Below are 18,641 nucleotides of genomic sequence, written 5' to 3'. Positions count from 1 at the left end.
TGATGCGAATTTTCAAAAAATCTTTACAGTCCTCCACACTCTGGAATGTTCTAATTCTAAGTTCAGTCTGTTGATACTTCAAAGAAAGCCTAGAGGCAGCTATAGTAGTTATGAGAATGGATAAAGATTGGGAATAAAGTACCCAATTGAACCTATTCATCAGTGATCATTTAAATTATACTTCTTAAACGTTCTTCTATTTTGTGTATTTAGGTATGCATAAATGCCATAAACTGTTTTAATTTAGAATGAAATTTTTTTGTTTTATTTTTTTAGGAAATCTTTGAGAATGCTAGTTTCTCAGTTAACTAAGTTAACTCTTCGTCACTAAGCCTGCCTGTTTAGATAATTTGGCAGCTAACCCAAATTATGGAGAGCTCACGGGAGGAAATAGCCACTTGAATGTTGAGCTTGTAAATTCAAACAGAAACTGATCGTCCTTAACATAGGGGATTAAGTATCAGCATCACATGCAGGGTTCTTTCAAACTACACACAAACACACACACACACAACCCCACCCATCAGAGATTCTGGCCACCTATCTACATATTGTGTGGTTTTCTCTTGGAAGGGAAGTGTATAGGTTGGGAGGAAAAAACACACACACAGGTGATCCTGATACATTCCCTCTTCCCACCGCTGAGACCTACTGCTAAAAATTGATGGCACATGTCGAAATTGTTTTTCCAAAGAATCAACGTATTTGCTATTATTGTAACAGACTCATTCCAGGAAAGGCTGTAGAGATGCAATTGAAATGATGACCATTGACTTAGTCAACTGAACACTCTGTCACTCTCTTAGCAGAAAAAGCTCAAAACAAGTATTTCGTGTTTTTAGCCAGAGGCATCTGTAAAACATGTGTTTGACCAAAAGTTGGTCATTTGAAGAAACACATGAGCAAGTTAAAAGTATAATTTATAGCATGCTTCTCACTACGCGTGGATCTGCTCTCTGGTTTTCCTACCCTATCCCCAAGTTTATAGCCCCAAGGATACCAGAGACAGTTTTAAGATGATGTTAAGTCCAAAAGCAACAGAAAAGTTTTGAATTTCTTTTATATCAACTATTTCAATATTTTTTCTAAAGTATCAGGGTCAACTAGTGATTTTCACGCATAAAACTTTTCTTTAAGTCTTGATGTACAATCTGCCAGCAAACTCCTTGATTTTCTTTATTACATTGTCTCACAGCTGTCTGCTCATTTCTGTCTTGATGAATTTTTTCTTGGGTGTCTAGATGCCTGGTTTGGGAAAATGGTGCTGCTCACTTTGAGGTGTTGGCTTTTTGTAATAAAGAATTTTAATGAAATGTAATAAGAAACTACATAGCTTAGAAAAAAATGATGCTGAGAACTAGAAAGGCAGGAAAGAAATACCAGTAGTGTGTAAGTCTTACTGGAAACTTGTTTTATTTCTATTTTTAGAAAATTGATTTACCCAAAGAATGGCTACGGTCCACTCCAGATGCATCCATGGTTAAGACAGAGGTAAAGTCAGTCCACTGAGTTTCCTACAGGAGTTCCCTCTGGTATACCTTCTTGTGCACTCTCTTTTGAGTTCACGCTTTCTCTCTAGTATATTAGTAAGAGTGAAGACTTTACAAGAAGAAAAATAGATCCCCTTTGGAAGACTACTGCACTGAGGACTATTCTCCTCTTATTAGCCTGGTGTGCTAAAGAAAAGCTATTGCTCAACATTTCAACAACAGCTTTGGCCACTGGCTTAAGAAGAATTAAAGTAGCAGTATCTAAAAACAGCTGGTTGGAGAGAGATGTTTCTAGCCACGGTTAATGCCCAGCCAGTCACTCCTTTAAGCTCTTAATTTACATGAGTTTTTGGTGTGCTGTCCTACCTACTGTTAGCAAAATTACTTTAACAAGGTTTGTAGGAATAATTTTCATTTACTGGTAAGTCTCAACTGTCTCCTGGCTAAAAACCGTCAGCCAAATTGTGAACCTTGCAGAAGGCAAAACTTATAATTTTGTATTCTGAGGTAGAGAGTCAGATAGATAACAAAGGCAACCATTAAGCACAGAATGTCATACTTCAAAGACGTCTCAGGCATTCAAAACAACCTCTTCATGTCCATGAATTTTCAAAACGTTAAAGAGTTTCTCAAACACTCAACAGTAGTTATATGAAGTACAAAATGTGCTTTGCACATGTACTTTGAATTTTTAAACGAACCTTTTGCTGTCTGTAGCAAAGGTGTTAACGTTTTGCTGGAACTTTAGGCAAGAAAAATTGATCAGCCTGGAGTTATAAACACAAACATTCTCAGAGCTCAGATGGTCCCATCACCGAAATGTTTCCACTGGAATAGGACAACATCTAAAAACCAGTTTGGGGACAAATAATGAATTGACTTTGAAGATTTTTTCTACAATGCTTTACATTTGCAAAGCCTGTTGCAGAGTTTTCATATTTAGAACATTAACTCTTGTTTACAATGATCCTTTTAGCGTGGAGAGATACTCAGGGCCATGAGTCCAACATGCAAAGCATTTGACTCAGTTCTGCCCTTCTTGACCACACAACACAGAGGCATGCGCTGCAGACTCCCGAATGGGTGAAAACCTCTCCTTCCACTCCCTCCTGACTCTCTGAGGTGGTCGTACCTGTCACTCCATCCTTCCTGGAGATACAATGGTAAGTGGAAATAGTAAAAAGGCTTCCAAATAAATGAGCCCATTCACAAAGGACAGTAAAGGAAGGTGTCATGCACAATGTTTTTACTTTTTTTGGTGTTAATTACATTTATTGTAGTCTCTCCTTATTATAAAATAATTATAGGCTCTTTGTGGAAAATGTGAGGAAAGTATTTTTTTCTTAACCTCATGCACTTAAAAAAAAGTACCTTTAGGTGCATTTTTTTACTCCACCCATCATGCAAAGGTTTAGGAACTTGCCAAAAATGAAGTCCCTGGGGACTCCAATGCAAAATGCTGATTGACATAAATATGAAACTTCTTTTGTCCTCGTCCTTATACTTTCTCTGAACTACAAATGCTAGCAGAAATAGGTATCTTAAATCCTTCAAGTAGGATGTCCAGCAAATGCTAGGTAAGAAACAAAAAAAGAAAAGAAAAAGATTCCATGTCCTCCAGCAATAGCTGCCATGACCCCTGCTCATGGAAAGTTCTAATGGCTTATGATTGTCAGGGATGGCTAGAAATCGGTGCCATTGATTCTTATGGGAAGATGGACTTAGTTAGGCATGAGGTTGATATTGGTATTGTCCCTTTGTCCCTCTCCTGCTTTAGCAAATGTCAGCATGAGGGAAGCTAGGAGCAGGAGAGGGAAGCACAGTTATATTATCTGATATCCTAACTGTCAAAGGATAGATCTTTCATCTTAAAACAAAATCTAAAATCTTTGTGACAATTTAAGCATGAAATGAAGACTCCCCTCATAAAACAGCTTCCCTTCTTTGACATTTCTATTATCACTAATTTTCAATAATGTACAGTAGATATTCCTTAGCAATAATAAAACTACCCATGTTACAAGTTTAGTTTCATGTAACACTCCATATGGTGGATTCATAATAAATTCTACTGGGAATACAATCATAAACCACTATTTTCTGCTATAAAAAACCATTAAAGCACAGACATGCACAAACAAGGTAATCTGCAATAAATTTGAAAATGTTAAAATACTACAAATGTAAATGTATGCAGCCCCATTGCAATGCATGTAATTTCCATAGCTTTATTAGAAATCTTGCCTTTGCGGTGGTTTGGCGATAGGTTATAAATATAGTAGGAATGAGTCAGCATGCAAATTCCTTCTGTGAAAAAACAATTTGAAAGGTTTTATAGCCCAGAGCTGTTTATTATTTTGTAAGAATAGTAATGCAAGTTTGTGTTTGGAACCTGCTGAGAGGAGAATTCTCAAAACATCCTGTTTATAAAATAGCAAGGGGAAAAAAATCTCAGCAAATTAAAAAAGAAAAAAACAACATTTGATTTATGTAAGGTCATGGAAATAGTATTTCCCAAATAAAGCGTTTAACTGATGGACTTTTCTCTGCACACATTAGGGTCATACAGGAGATGATCAATATATCCCACTGAGAAAAGGAGAGCAGTGTGAGCCTGGCAAATTTCAATCCTAGAGGTAGATAAGTAAATATCTCTGGAGATGAGAGGAGATAAGGTTACAAAGGTGAAGAACGAGAAGAGGACTAAGGACAGAATCTTCAGGAACAGCTACAACAGGAGATGGCACAAGGAAGAAGTGTTGGCAAAACTGGAGACCCCTGGGGTAGAAAGAACCTGAGGCCAGAATCTAGGCTGTGAAGGAGAGACAGCTGTAAGAAAGAAAGTCTCAAATACAGAAGAAAACTCAGAAAGGATGAGGATCAAGAACAGATAGCTGGGTCTGGGAGTCAAAACTGCACCGTAACCTTCAGAAGACTAGCTTCAGGACCTGGCGGGAAGCAGACGGAAGCCTGCAAGGACATGAGGAGTGAGTAGATGGTGATGATGTGGAAATTAGAGACAGACAATTTTTTACAAAGTAGGGGAGAGACTTGTTAGCTTGAGCACAGATAGATCAAGGAAAGGTCCCATGGAATAGAAAAGGGCTGGGAAGGTTTAGAGCTAGAGAAGGAGTCAAAACCAAAGATGCAGGAGACAAAAATTATTCCTAGTCGGATGAAGTTCAGGCAGGACATCGAGGCAGTGTGTTCAAGGACATGGGTGGAGGGATTCGATTAGACAAGAAGTGCAGCGTTTAGGCAGAAAGAAAGGGCAGGATTGTTAAAGATAAACAGAAAATCTGCAGACAGTATAAGGAAAGAAGTCAGTGGAGCTGGGGTCCAAAGACCTTCAACGGCTTCAGAAAACCAAGAAGCAAACTCAGCTTCTGACTTTCTTAAATGTATGAGCTCATTTTAAAAATATATCATCATTTCTTTGCGAGCATATAGAGGGTCTGTGTGTATGCTGTGAGGGAGCCAAAGACTATAAAAGATCCCAAACTATCTAAACACATATGCATGCACTCTGGCATGCACGTGAACATTGATACACACACACACGCAGCAGAAATGCAAGCCCATTCCAAAACTAGGTATCATTTTTATTACATTGCTCCCAATACCAACCTAAGACTTTTGCCCAATTTTTCCTTTCCTCCTCAGAGGCTCTTTCTATGAAAGTCTTGCCATCTCAAGCAGAATGGAGCTGAGCACCCACCACACTGTCCAGAATGCATGTAAGTGCATAAGAGGGAGTGCCTGTCCGCATAATCAGGGCACATCAGCACAGGCCCAAGAGTGACCTTTTTAGCTAAAATGAATTATGGAAGGACAGAAATTTGAAAAGACAATGTTAAAAAAGGAGAGGAGGAACAAGTTTATTTCCCAAAATGAAAAAACTGGTGCTCCTGCTCGTCTGACTATGGGAAGAAAGGAGATTGTGAATTTGGCCAGGATATAGGACGATACTATTTCAGGATTCTAACCCAAAAAATTGAGGAAGTCATTCTTTTATATTAAGAGGAAATTGAAGAGGATTGTAAGGGAATATAAGAGAATACCAACAGCTCTTTTAAAAGGAAGAAAAAATTTAATAAGGAGGAAATAAAGTAGTTTCGTGGGTGGGCAAAGAAAATTATGTAGGGAAGGGAAAATCAAAAATGTGAGTGAAAAGGTAACCAGAACTCACAGAGCTATTTTGAGAGTGAAAACCAAGTGAAAAATGTCAAGTTTAAGATTATTCTTATTTGACATTTTTATACAGCAGCAACTTATAAAAACATCAAACACTGACATAATCCTTCCTCTAGCATTTTAACACATCATTATATTGTTAACAACGTCAAATGGCTGTAGCCATTCATGTGACTTTTTAATAGATTACTTTTATCATAAAAATGTCATTTTTAGGATAATCTGCATTCTCACATTTTTATGTTCAGCTGTGGTCTTAAAATGTCAAGTATAGAAGATATCTGTGTCTGCAATTCTTGGAGTCTTACTACAGATCTTGAGAATATCAGTATAAAGTCAGCCTTAATCTGATATGGCTGCTGTGTTCAATTCATTTTTTCTACAATTTTTCTCCTTTTAAAAATAATTGCAATGTACATGTATTAAATAAAGATGAGATTGTGCGTTAAAGCCCTAACAAGCAGGAAATTTGTAATGAAGGCTTCCTTGAGCCTCATGAAAGGCATGTTAGAACATGCTCAATCACCCAGAGTCACATTCCCAGAGGCATGATTACATACGCCATATTTGGCCTGCCTGATCAGTTAGCAATGACGGTAACAACGTATCATTTCACTTCTGGGGGGTAACATGTGCCAAATATCCAACTAGGTCTCTTTGACCATTCCTCTTAAATATGAGGAAAACAAAGCAATTAAATAATATATCAAAGATCAGGCAAGTCAGCCACAGAAGGGGAATTAGAACTCAACTGAGTCAATAGTCTAGTACAGGGATTGGCAAAATTTTTCTGTAAAGGGCCAAATACTCAATATGTTAGGCTAGCATACCACATGGTCTCTGTCTCAATTCTGATACTGTAGTGCAAAGGCAACAGAGACACCATATAAACAAATGGGTGTAACTGTGTACCAATAAAACTTTATTTACAAAAACAGGAACTGGGCCAGATTTGGCCTGCCAGCCATAGTTTACCAAACCCTGATCTCACCCAATCTGTCAAAGATTGCAGCTCAACCCTCAGCAAACACTAATTTCATCTAGACTGAACAATAATATCTAACTCTAGTGAGATCTTACTGGATTCCAAGCACCATGCTAGGCATTTTACACAAATTATCTCATTTTTAACCTATTCAGTAAGTGCTGTTATTATCTTCATTTTGCAGATGAGGAAATCCAAGCTCAAAGAGCTATGTGAATTACAGGTCACTCAGCTTAAATTAAAGGAGACAGAATTTGAAAGTAGGCTGCTGAATCAAAGCTTATGATCTTAGCCGCTGCCTAATGTTCAATGCATGTAACTTAGGAGTGCTAAGAAAACATGAAGCTGTGAAAAACATGGACATTTTCCTGAAAGAGGATTGTAGGGTGATCTGTACTCTTTAAACTTACAGAACTAGAGAGGGAACACTCCTAGTGGCTAGACATCCTGAGTTGGTCTCATTCTGATCTATTTAACTTTAAGACCCACTGCAAACCCACTGTCACCACACTGGAAAATGAGAGCTACAAACTGAATTCCCCAGCCAGCCGATGCCCAGGCCATTAGATGCTCTCAGCTGTCCCTGGGAAAAGGCCCTGGTCTAGGGCAGCAAGAGGAGACGTGGTAGATGAGTTTAAACTATAGGCAAAACTAGTAAAGAATCTACCCCATTATGACCCCCTGCAGAAAGCTTTACACACTGGATTTCTCAGGTCATTCTCTGCCATTCCACAGCCCCACTGAGAAGGAAAGAAAAACAACTCTCAAAGGGAACCGAGATATGATTCTTCCAGCATCTGTTGTTGCATGACACATTCCCAACTCACAATATCCTCCAAAGTAGGTAAGTATTATTTTATCCTCATCTCACAGATGAAGTAAGAGGGGCCATTAAGACTCAGTGAATGGTTAATGTCACATAATAAGGAAAGACTCCACCCCAAGTCTTCTGAGTCAGCCTCATGGCCTCTTTCCTCTCAATCAGGCTGTTTTCTAACCTTCCAAAGTGACCCACAGAGTGATAGTTTGAAAAAGAAAGCCACATCAAAAGTTGAACAGCATTATACAAACATGGATTTTTTTCGTTCAACTGAAGACACTGGAAAAGACAATCCGAGTAACCCAAATTTTAAATGATCTCCCCCATTATGGTGAATTTCAGGCAGATTATTTATAATTACAAATAAAGGAGGTGGGATCTTTGCTAAAATTTAGCCACAGGGGCCCAAAACTTACAAGATCTGCTCTCAGTCCCTTCCACCAAGAAGTATCTCCTCAGGGAGCCTTGGCTGCCTGTGGTCACGTCACGTCCAAGCCCATTCTTGATTTGTGGGTCAGAAGAGGGGGGAGGAGCATCTAGGCTCAGGCTCTCCCACATTCTTTCCCATCATCTCACAATGGTTGCTCTTTGCCTACCTGCCCCAGCACCTCCTCTCACTCCCAAACACAAAGGAAGAATGCAAAATATCAAAGCAAGGTCTAAATTTGTCGATTAGATTTGATTATTCTTTCAAACATTGAGACAAACCTCTAGACTAAACAAAAGCTGTGTATGAATGACTGAGAATAAAGATTGACCCCATTTATAAGAGAGAAAGTTAAAACTCTTTATCATTTCTCCTTAAAGCAGATGTGGATGCTGTTTAACAACACACACACACACACACACACACTACTTTTCTAGTTTCCTTGTTGAAGAAGAAAATGTCTAATTTACATGTAGAGCCCACAAATTATAGCCATACCAGACAAGGAAGCAGATGAAGATTATGATTGATATTCCAAAATTTCCGTCCTGATTTCCCCATCCTCAGAATTAGCCACTCTATAAATCAAACCGACATACGACCATCTGATGTTGAAACCAATAGGTCACATCTGTGAAAAGCATCAGAAACATAAAGAGCTGGATTCTTCTGTTTTCTCTAAGAAAACACCACCCCCTCCGCTATCCTCACCACCATTTCCACCATTATACCCTAAAATATCCTGTCTCTTCTACGAAAATATCAGTTTCCATGTGTATTGGTATAAACAATGGCCATTTTTTCTCTTCATTTGCTTGTGTAGAACACTAGGAATTGGCACTATTTTCCACAGTAATGTTGAATGAAACCTTGGCTGTTTCTAGGTAAATAACTGTTGTCAAGACATGCATGTATATATTGTCGACTAGTAATCTAATAGAGATAGAAGTCTCTCATTTCTTAGGAGCTTTTCTGTTTCTGCTGATCCGGGTTAATATATCTCAGAGTTGAAGACACAGACTAATAATTTAGGAGCTGTAAGTTTTGCTTCCTACTCTTACCGACATTACCTGTGACTCCTATGACTCCTGACCTTGGGTCTTCTCTCTCCAAGAAGCTCCAAGCACAAGTACTCATGCTGTATGTACAGGTATGTACTCATACCTGCATGAAGGCAACACTGGTGACCCACCATCCCTGGGACATGTGTTCTGAGCTCTTTTCCAGGTGTGGTGAGGGATTTATAATTATAAAATGTTTAGAGCTGAAAGAACCTCATAGACTATCTCAACCAAATTCCTCGTTTACAGCTAAGGAAGAGTGTAAGAGACCTCTTCAAGGTCATACACCTAGTGGACAAGCCTCCTCGGTCTCCTGATGCCCAGTCCCATTCTTTCCCTCCTCCTTGTTCCATTTTAACCTGAGTCATTTGTACACTCGCAGGTTCTCTTCGGTGACCCTCGCACACCCTTGCCGAGTGGCTGATGAGGTCGGGGGCAGCCCCTGGCTACCGAAACAAATGTTAGTCTTCCTGAAGCTACCCCGTCCCTACAGGGTTGATCTATGGCTTCCTTCAAACTGCACCCAAATCAGGAGGCTGTGAGCCATCACCAACCTCAGGGCCATGGTGGCTGTTACACTGTCATCACATGGCTAGAGTTTCATGTGTTATGGGAGAATTTAATAAGGTACCCATTAAATGGAATTAGGATTAGGAATCAAAAATATTAGGGAGCCTTTAAGACCATGCTGTTGTTTTATATATTTGGGAATCTCAGACTCATAGAATTGATGGAATTTGCCAAAGTTACCCTTCACCTCAGGTCTGGCTGTCTCCACCAGTACAGGCTGCCTCCTACACACTGGAGGGCTTTTGCCCATGAAGCTCGATCTCTGCAACATGGAACCAGTGCCTAGAGTTCAATGCTGTACACATAGCCCTTCAAACATCGACTGGCTAATTATTTAAGGTCGGAAATTCAGTCACTTTAGTTGGCCCTACATCACTGGTACGTTATTAACCATGAGGTTTCACTCTGCACGCTGTGTGGGTCAGCTAAATCAAACAAAAAATTCCTTCCATCTGACTTGGATAGGCAATCTCACTCAATACCCCTTCAGAGACTAGCTTTTGGTTTCTTTCTCCAGGTGGGCCAAATTTTAACTTCATCTTTTTCTCTGTTCTTACATTTTCTGAAGACTCTGCAAATGGCGCCTACTCTGTGGGCAGTGAGGACACCCAGTCCGCAATCACCAGGTTTGTTATCCTAAGTGAGTCCATCAGAGCGGGTGTTCTCTCCACAACCTCCGCATCCCAGCCCAACTCTTCACAGATGCCTGTAGGATAGACTGAGCCTTCTGCTCAACAGCCCAGGGGCATGGGGATTCCTGTCCTCTCGGTTAACAGCTGAAAACACAAGAACTGTTTGTGTGGGAAGGTCTGAGGGAAGACATCCTCCGTGCCAGCTTCTCTCTTTATCGTGGGCAAGGAGCAAAGAGTCTGTGCTCATGCTCAAGCCCAAATCCAAGGAACCATACCCACCCCCCAACACAGCCCGCAAACCAGGCTGGCATGTGTAAATTCTTCCTCCTCTGAAGGGATGAAGGGATTTACCTGTGTGCCCCTTGCACATCCAGGAAAATCTTCTCTCTGCAAGCTCCTCAAATGCCCTATGTTCGTTGGTAATCTTACTGCCTTACCAGAAGGTTTCCACTGTTGACTCCACTTGACCTCAGTCCTCTATCTGAAAGAACCATCCTTTTTGAGCTACATATATGAGCTGTCCAGCCAGATCACCCCCATCAAAATGGCGATCCACGGAATGACATGTTGCATCCAGATTGCTCTCATGATCTGTTGGTTCTACTTGTTAGCTGGCTATCTTAACTTAAAAAAAGAAATAGAAAAAACCCCTAAAAATATATGGTGAAGTAGGAAATGGCATCCTCCCGTTTGAGAAAAAGTTGGCAGAGTGGGTCAGCAGTCTGGCCTGCAGTGGCAATGCTATCAGGTTGTAACTAACAAACAGCAATAATAAGTAGGATGAGGGTGAGGCTGCATTTAATGGGTGCTTATTACACGCCAGGCTACATTCTTTATGCTTTACACATACAATCTCATTTAATAATGTTTCCAGTGGAAGCAGATTGGTCGCACTTCTTTCTCTTTCTAAGTCTTGATCTTCAGATCTGTTACACCGAGATAATAGTTACATCACAGGGTCACTGTGAAAATTAAATGAGGTAATGGAAACAAATGCAATTATAAACTCTAAAGTGCTTTACAAATGCTCCTTATTATTATGGAGGTTCCATTTCCTCCAAGAGCATTCAAATATAAAGTCCTCAAGCCACAGCTGAGTCCTGACCAAGCATAGATGTCCCCTGGCAGTCAATCTTGCACTTTCAAACACAAAGCAAGAGACCCAAGTACCAACTTCGAGAAACCAGCTTCATCCTTCCAAAAATTTGACAGAAGGTTTGAAACTAAGTGAATGCCAGCATACAAGTTGGAAAGTCCATCTCTCCTTCCCCCTCCCAATAAGGCAGTGACATAGTTAAAAAATCTGCCTGGGTTTTGACACACACACACACCCCATCTAGATGTGGCCATGAAAGCAGAAGGGGCTGCCGACATTCAAGTGACCCTTGCTCTCTGGAAACTTTGCCGGACTGAAGAGGCCCCTGGAAGCCCACTCCCTCAGACAAGGAAGGGCATCTTAAAGGGGCTTCAGGACCCCTGTGTCTTTCTCTGGGCTGCGTGCTCCAGGATTCTGCTAGGAACATATAGTTTGTTTTTTAAAATGCTTTTAATGGTTTTCCTTTTTGCGAGTTAGAGTTTTAAGGGTTTTCCCAGTATTTATTTTAAAAAATAAAGCCCTGTCCCTTCAGGAACTGAATTGCACTTTCACATTTTCCACTTTCTTCTCCCAGCACTCACTTCCTGGAAAAGGGCCAAACGGAAGGGCGAAGTTCTGCCCAAGGATGCCCTCGGAGGCGCTGCGTCGCCTTCTCACAGGGAGGGAGGCTTCTCACGTCTCCTACACTTCTGCAACCTGGGAGACGACAGCCTTCTGATTTAAATTGCCTTTTAGGTAGATTTACTCACTTTAAGACAGCAAGCTGTATGTTCTACTCTGTTGGATTTTCAAGGGGCCCTGTCACCACAGCCTTAAAACAGTGGGCACTGTCAGCTGTGATGGAAAACAAGGTGCCAGTCCTACTGGCCAGTGAAGAAAATACCACAAGCAGGCTCCATAACCACCATGTTACTGACAGAGAGGAGGCAGACCTTAGAGGTTAAAAAAAAAAAATGGTCTCTGGGTTTGAATTCCAGTTTCACTATTTATTAGCTGTGTGATCTCAGGTCAGTTACTTAACCTCTCTGAGCCTGAGTTTCCTAACATGTAAAATGACAGTAATGATAGTACCTACTTTATAAAATGATCATGCAGAAAAAAATAGTGAATGTAAAACTTATTTAGAACACTCAGTAAATATTAGTGCTGCTATACCCTTGGTATTAGTTTCCTGTGGCTGCTGTAACAAATTACCACAGACTGGGTGGCTTAAAGCAACTGAAATGTATTCTCTCCCAGTTCTGGAGGCCAGAAGTCTGAAATCAAGACGTCAGCAGGGCTGGTTCCTTCTGGAGGCCCTGAGGGAAGATCTGTTCCCTGCCCCTCTTCCAGCTTCTGACGGCTGCTGGCAAGTCTTGGTGTTCCTCACTTGTAGCTGCCTCCCTCCAGGCTCTGCTTGGGTCTTCACACGACCTTCTCCCCTCTGTGTCTTCTTCCCGCCTTTTCTTATAAGGACCGTTGTCAATGGTTCTAGGGTCTAATCCAATATGATCTCATCTCGAGACCCTTAATTACACTTGCCAAGACCCTTCTTCCAAATAAGGTCATATCCACAGGTTCCAGGTGGATGTTCCTTTTGCGCAGACCACCACTCAACCCACTACACCCTCTCTAGAACTAAAACAGTCAATTTAGGTCACACAAGCCTCTAACTTTTTCTTCCTGTGTGAAACAGAACATGGGTCTGTTTTTCCCCACAGATTTCTTCACTGCTCCTGTTCCACAGCCCCTCTGATCAAGTTCTTCAAAGTTATAATACCTGTTTTCTCCCCGTCATGTGGGTCACCAGTCTGCAGATAGAACACAGGGGTGTAAATGATGGGAGGTGCACAGATGGAAGAAAGGAAAGATGGCCTAGCCCAACCCCTCATGCCGTTGACGAGGTAACAGAGATCTGAGAAGCGCTCTGCCTTGTCCTGGTAGTGCCGGTAACACGATGGCAGAGGCGTCATAGAGTCAGGCACCGGGCCAAGGGCCTCGCCTTTCTTCCCTGTCACCTCTCACCACGTCACCTCCCACCAGGCCCCACAGTTGTAAGGTCACCTCCAGCATTCTATAAGCCACGTAAGGGGAGCCAACATGCCTCACACCCTACTCTGTGCCCCTGGTTAATTCTGAAGGTCACACCCATTTTAATCCATGGCCTTAAGATGTAAATAGCCAAAGTTAGATCTGCCAGGATGCCAATCAACCTTTGAGTTGCTTTTCTACAATTTGGGGTACAGGAGAAACTTTGGAAAATGCTTGCCATCCTACAAAGGGCAATAAAATCTTCTAACTTCACTTGAATCTTTGATCATACAAATAATTTCATATTCTGAAGATTTGCCTGATATATCAATTGTTTGGAACTCAAATACTCCATTCTCCAGGATTGATATTAACCATAATGAATAATCGCCCAGGCTAAAGTCTACAAAATAATACAATGTAATTACAACAAAAAAAGAAATCAATATTAATATTAATAATATAAGTAATTAAACAAAGAAAACTTAAATTGAATTGGAAAGTTAATTCTTTTATTAATTTGCCCAGAATTTCAGCTCAAGGAAAAATAGGTTTAATAAAAGGAAAATGAGGACATAGAAGCGAGCTTTAGAAAAGCTAATGGGGGCTTCTAGATATGTTCAAGGGTATTAAAGGGCAATCATATTTAATTCCATTTGAATTTATGGATTTTTTTTCCAAATGGGGAAATATTTTATAGCTCTTTACAATTTTCAAACTGTTTTCAGCCCAAAGTTTCATTAGCAAGAGCAACCAGATGAGTGGAGATTTTATCAGGCACCTACACCAGATGAATTCCAGCAACTGATAAATTAGCAACTGGGAAGAAGTTATTACTGGTCTCTCTCAAACCCTCACTACTCAGAGCGTGGTCAGGAGCATCAGCGTCACCTGGAGCTTGTTAGAAATGCAGAATCTCCTCCGACCCCAGACCTATAGGAGTCAGAATCTGCATTTTTAACCAGATCCCATGGGATTCCTACGCACATCAGCGTCTAAGAAGCAACGCTTCTGCCAGTGAGCAACAGTGTCTTTATGAAGTAAAATAGTGTTAACCAAGGAACAATGCTCATAAAGAATATGCATTTGATTTTTAGTTCCAGAAATGTTGTGAGTCGAGTTAAGATCCTCCTTCCCTTTACAAAACAGGGATGCTGGATAAACTACAATTATTTTTAAAAAAAAAAAAAGCCAGACCCAAAAGACAGAAAGGGAAATTTCCAGTTACAAAAAACCCACAAAGGAACTCACAGCACATGAGCAAATGCAGCAGAATCCTGGGGGATAGCACACTTGGTTGCAGGCCCTAACAGGAGGGACTAGAGTCATAAAATCCCCATGAAAATCCGAGATGAGGCCTTGGACCCATAGGAAGTGTGATGCTAGAACTTAGATTCCTACATAAGCTCTGTCCCCTTTGTGTAAGGGGAATGGGAAAACTTCCCAAAAGGGCCAGGGAAGAAGCAAAGAAGTGTCAGGTCTGGTGGGCCCCCAGGCCCCAGTCTGTGCCACATGTAGATAGGGAGTCCGAATGAATACTATCCACATGGTGCTGGAATCTCAAACTGACAAATTACGGTGAAAATTCATCCTGGACAAGTGAAATCCTTGGGATCCCCCAGCCCTGGCAAATATGAAACCTCTCTGTAAATATAGTCCCACAAACCAGGGCACATAGGACTCACACAGACGAAAAATAATCCCAGCTGAGAATGAGTCCACAAGCAAAAATTAAAACCACATGAGAAAAGGATTAATTAGAAGACGGCATTGTCAGGGACCCCAAATGGTGGATTAGCACACCTGAGAACGTGAGAAAATAGAACCATTCCAAAGAGACTATAGTTTTATTTAAGCCTCAAAGCAATGTGCTAAATAAGAAATTGAGCCTCAAAGCAATTTATTAGGTAAGAAAATCAAAGCTAACAGGTAATTTACAGACGAGGAAACTGAAGTTCAGAGAGTCTAAGTGCTAATAAGGATTGAGGGCTTAAATCCAGTCCCAGTGCTTTTTCTACCACATCACATTTCTTTTCTTAATAAATGTATGACTAACTCATAATTGCTAGTTGGATCAATTCTTTGATTCATGTAAAACAGAAGAGAGAGAAGCGATTTTCCTAGGTTGGGAAGGGAGAACTCTCATTCAGTTAATTTGATCTTAAGCAATGCTTACACAAAAAAGGAAGGAAGTGGGTAAGGATCTTTATGTATGCAAGACTTCTTATTGGGGAAAAAAGGAGGTGACAATGTAAGAATTCTGAGGCAGATGGACAAATGGGAGGTAATAGGTACATATCCATGTGAATTTCCAGAATGTTCAAAAGACAAGGATTGATACCTTGGCAGTTGTCTTTCTTTTTTCAAGGCAAGATGTCAGGTAATCTCTGGAACATGAGCCAAGATGAGCTTTTGCTTTCACTCCTGGAGCATCATCACAGTGTCCCTGAAAGGCTTCTTGAAGTGGCAGCTCTAACCCCCAAACCCTCACGCAGGGTGCAGAGGGATCGGCGCACAGCTCAGGCTTTGCAGCAAAGCCATAATTTCTCATCTCTTACCCCTTCACTAAATTACAATTAAATTCCATCATTCAAGACAGCCTGATCTTGAGCCAGATGCATATATCACAAGAAGGCATTAAAATCTGACCTTTATATCCCCAATAAGAAATGTCATGAGTCCATCACAGAATCATAACTCCCTCTCGAATTAGAGCTAAGAAAAGTCTGAACTTCCAAGAGGATCTCTTTGATTACAGGCAAATCTGAGGCCTTCTCTAGTAACCTCTTAAAATTCTGAATTCTAAAGGAAGAAATAAGATGACTTTTGTGTTTCAGAGCAAAATTAGTAGTGAGTGAGTAAATAGCAGGGTGTGAAAAAATGCTACATACAAAAAACGAAAGAGGAGCACACTGGTACATCTCTTCAAAGTCAGTTTTATTATTGGAAACTTGAAAATCAGTAACATTTCAGCAGAGGCCCTAAAACCCAAAACAATCATCTATTGGCTCTTTTGCTGGCTGAGATTTACATCTGGCGGTTTCATCAGCATAGTACCACAGAGGCTCTGCAAAGAGTACTGTGGGGCTTGGTGACTTCAGAGCTCGCTCTTGGAATATTTATCATTTTAGTTCAGTAAATAGCTAGTCCTTTGCCAGTGGGGAGATAAGCCAGCAGCCTTATCAGTGTTGGTACTTTCAAAAGGTTTCCGTTCCACAGCACACTGTGGAGCATCCATCTTTCCTCTGATGACTACCCGTGCCTGTGAGAGTGGAAAGTAGGTATTTAAATAGGAAAGGAAAAACTTAGCTGAATAATAAGAAGAGGAGAGACGGGGACAGGGAACAACCAGAGACAGAGATTCAATAGCAATGGCAGCTCAGCTTTGCCATGGTTGGGGACGGTGACAGATGGCTATAAGGAGATTCTAATTGAAAAGCAAAGACTGAAGCCATACATAGGCACCTCCACCTCCTTCCACACAAAAGCATATTTGGTGTTGAAGGGAAAGTGATGACAAATCAGGATGGCTTTCCCAACATCCATTCATGTCTTCATTTAGTAAATATTTATTGAGCTCCCACTGTGTGTGTATATATATGTCAAAGACGTATCATGAGTGTAAGGAGGAGGAAAAGAGATGATAAAGTATACATTAGGTAGAAAACACAGTTAAAAATAAAATACCACTAATTCAAAAGAAGAAGAGGAAAACATGCTAATGTGGGACCAAGTAGCTTCATGAAGAAAATAATATTTGAGCTGGGCCTTAAAGAATAGGTAAGATTTGGACATACAGATACACTACTGGGAAGGACAGTATTCTCTCCACCACAAACAAGAGACCAAGTGAATCACTGGGCTGGATGCGCTTCTCAACCTTCTCTGCATCTGCGAATCACTGGGGAGAATTTTTAAACTATTGATGCTGGCACCCCACCCCCAGATATTTTGATTTAATTAACCTAGGGTGAGACCCAGGCATGAACAGTTTTGCTTTTTTGAACGCTCCTCAGGTGATTGTAGTGTGCAGCCAGGGTTGAGAATCCTGAGCTAGAACAGAGCACGCATGGAGACTGGTATTTGCCTCTGGAAGTTTGTACCACAACTTCATAAGCATCCTAGCTCCCAGTGTGCATCACTCACGAACTGGCACAATTTCCTACAGATAAGATATAGGAAGGGAGACCAAAATAAAGTATTGACTTTGACATAGTCATAGTCCTTTGGGAGCTTCCATTTAGCAGATGAAGAGGTGATAACAGGAAATTCGTGGGCACTATTTGGTGCTCTGGTGGACTCCCTCCAGAACTGCTCTCATCTGGAGGAACCGGCTACATGGAATCATGAGTGTGCATAATGCTACTTTGGGATTTGGATTTGAGAACAAAGCCAGGAACACCTGATGGCCTCATCACTTGTGATGGCCTCCGTGACAATTCAATAAAGAAAGCACAGGCTTTTCTCAATGAGAAGGCACCTTTCAAAGTTTAAACTTTAGAAGGTATGATGTTGCAAGCTTAGGTGGGCCAAGTGTTAGCACTAGGCAACAGGAAGTTCTTTAAATGTAAGGCTTGGGATCATGTCTGAAAGAGGGAAAATGGATTCGCATAGCTTTAGAGAGGATTCCTACTATAAATAAGTAGAGTAACTTGTGTTCTACTTATCTATTGCTGTAAACAAACCACTCAAAAATGCAGTGGCTTAAAACAATTTATTGTTCTCTCTCATCCTTTTGTGAGTTGCCTGGCTCAGCTGGCTGGTTCTCCCTTGGGTCTCTTACACAGATGTGGTCTGATAGTGGCTGGAATCATCTGAAGGCTCAACTGGACTGGGCATCCAAGATGGCACACTGACATGGCTGGTTAACACTAGCCACTAGCTGGCAGCTAAGCTAGGACTGTTTACTGGAATGCCTACATCTAGCCTCTCTATGAGACTTCAGTTTCTCACAGTATGGCGGCTGAGTTCCAAGAGACAGGAAGTCTGGGTCCAGAAAGTGGCAAATATCACTTCTGCCATATTCTGTTGATCAAAGCAGTCACAGAGCCTGCCCAGATTCGAGGAGAGGGCATATAGACCCCAGGTCTCGAGTGAAGAATGTAAAAACTTTATAACCAGCTTTAATCTTCCACAACTTGTGTATAGATTAGCCCTTCTTATTCTCAACACCATATATCTGAGCTTTAAATAGATATTTTTTCACAGTTCTTTGATAGCAACTCCCACAGCAAATAAAAAAGAGCAACACTATATACAATAAGAATATAAAAGAGCAATATGTACTCTTCTGCACTGTAAGCTCATCACCTACATGTCTGAGTTGTTTTTTTCCAGCAGTCAGGATGAGTTTGCG

At 40.9% G+C, this 18,641-nt stretch overlaps 1 long non-coding RNA gene across 2 annotated transcripts in view; it reads right to left on the bottom strand.

Annotated features, from left to right (window-relative positions):
- The window catches only part of LOC103561977 (uncharacterized), a 266,670-nt gene that overhangs the window by 103,908 nt on the left and 144,121 nt on the right, over nucleotides 1-18,641 (bottom strand). The gene's annotated exons all lie outside the window — the stretch shown is intronic.

The sequence above is a fragment of the Equus przewalskii genome, chromosome 4, assembly GCF_037783145.1.
Source record: "Equus przewalskii isolate Varuska chromosome 4, EquPr2, whole genome shotgun sequence".
NCBI classification, from domain to species: domain Eukaryota; kingdom Metazoa; phylum Chordata; class Mammalia; order Perissodactyla; family Equidae; genus Equus; species Equus przewalskii.
The sequence above is the reverse complement of the archived record's forward strand: the minus strand, read 5'-3'. Positions and strand labels throughout refer to the sequence as shown.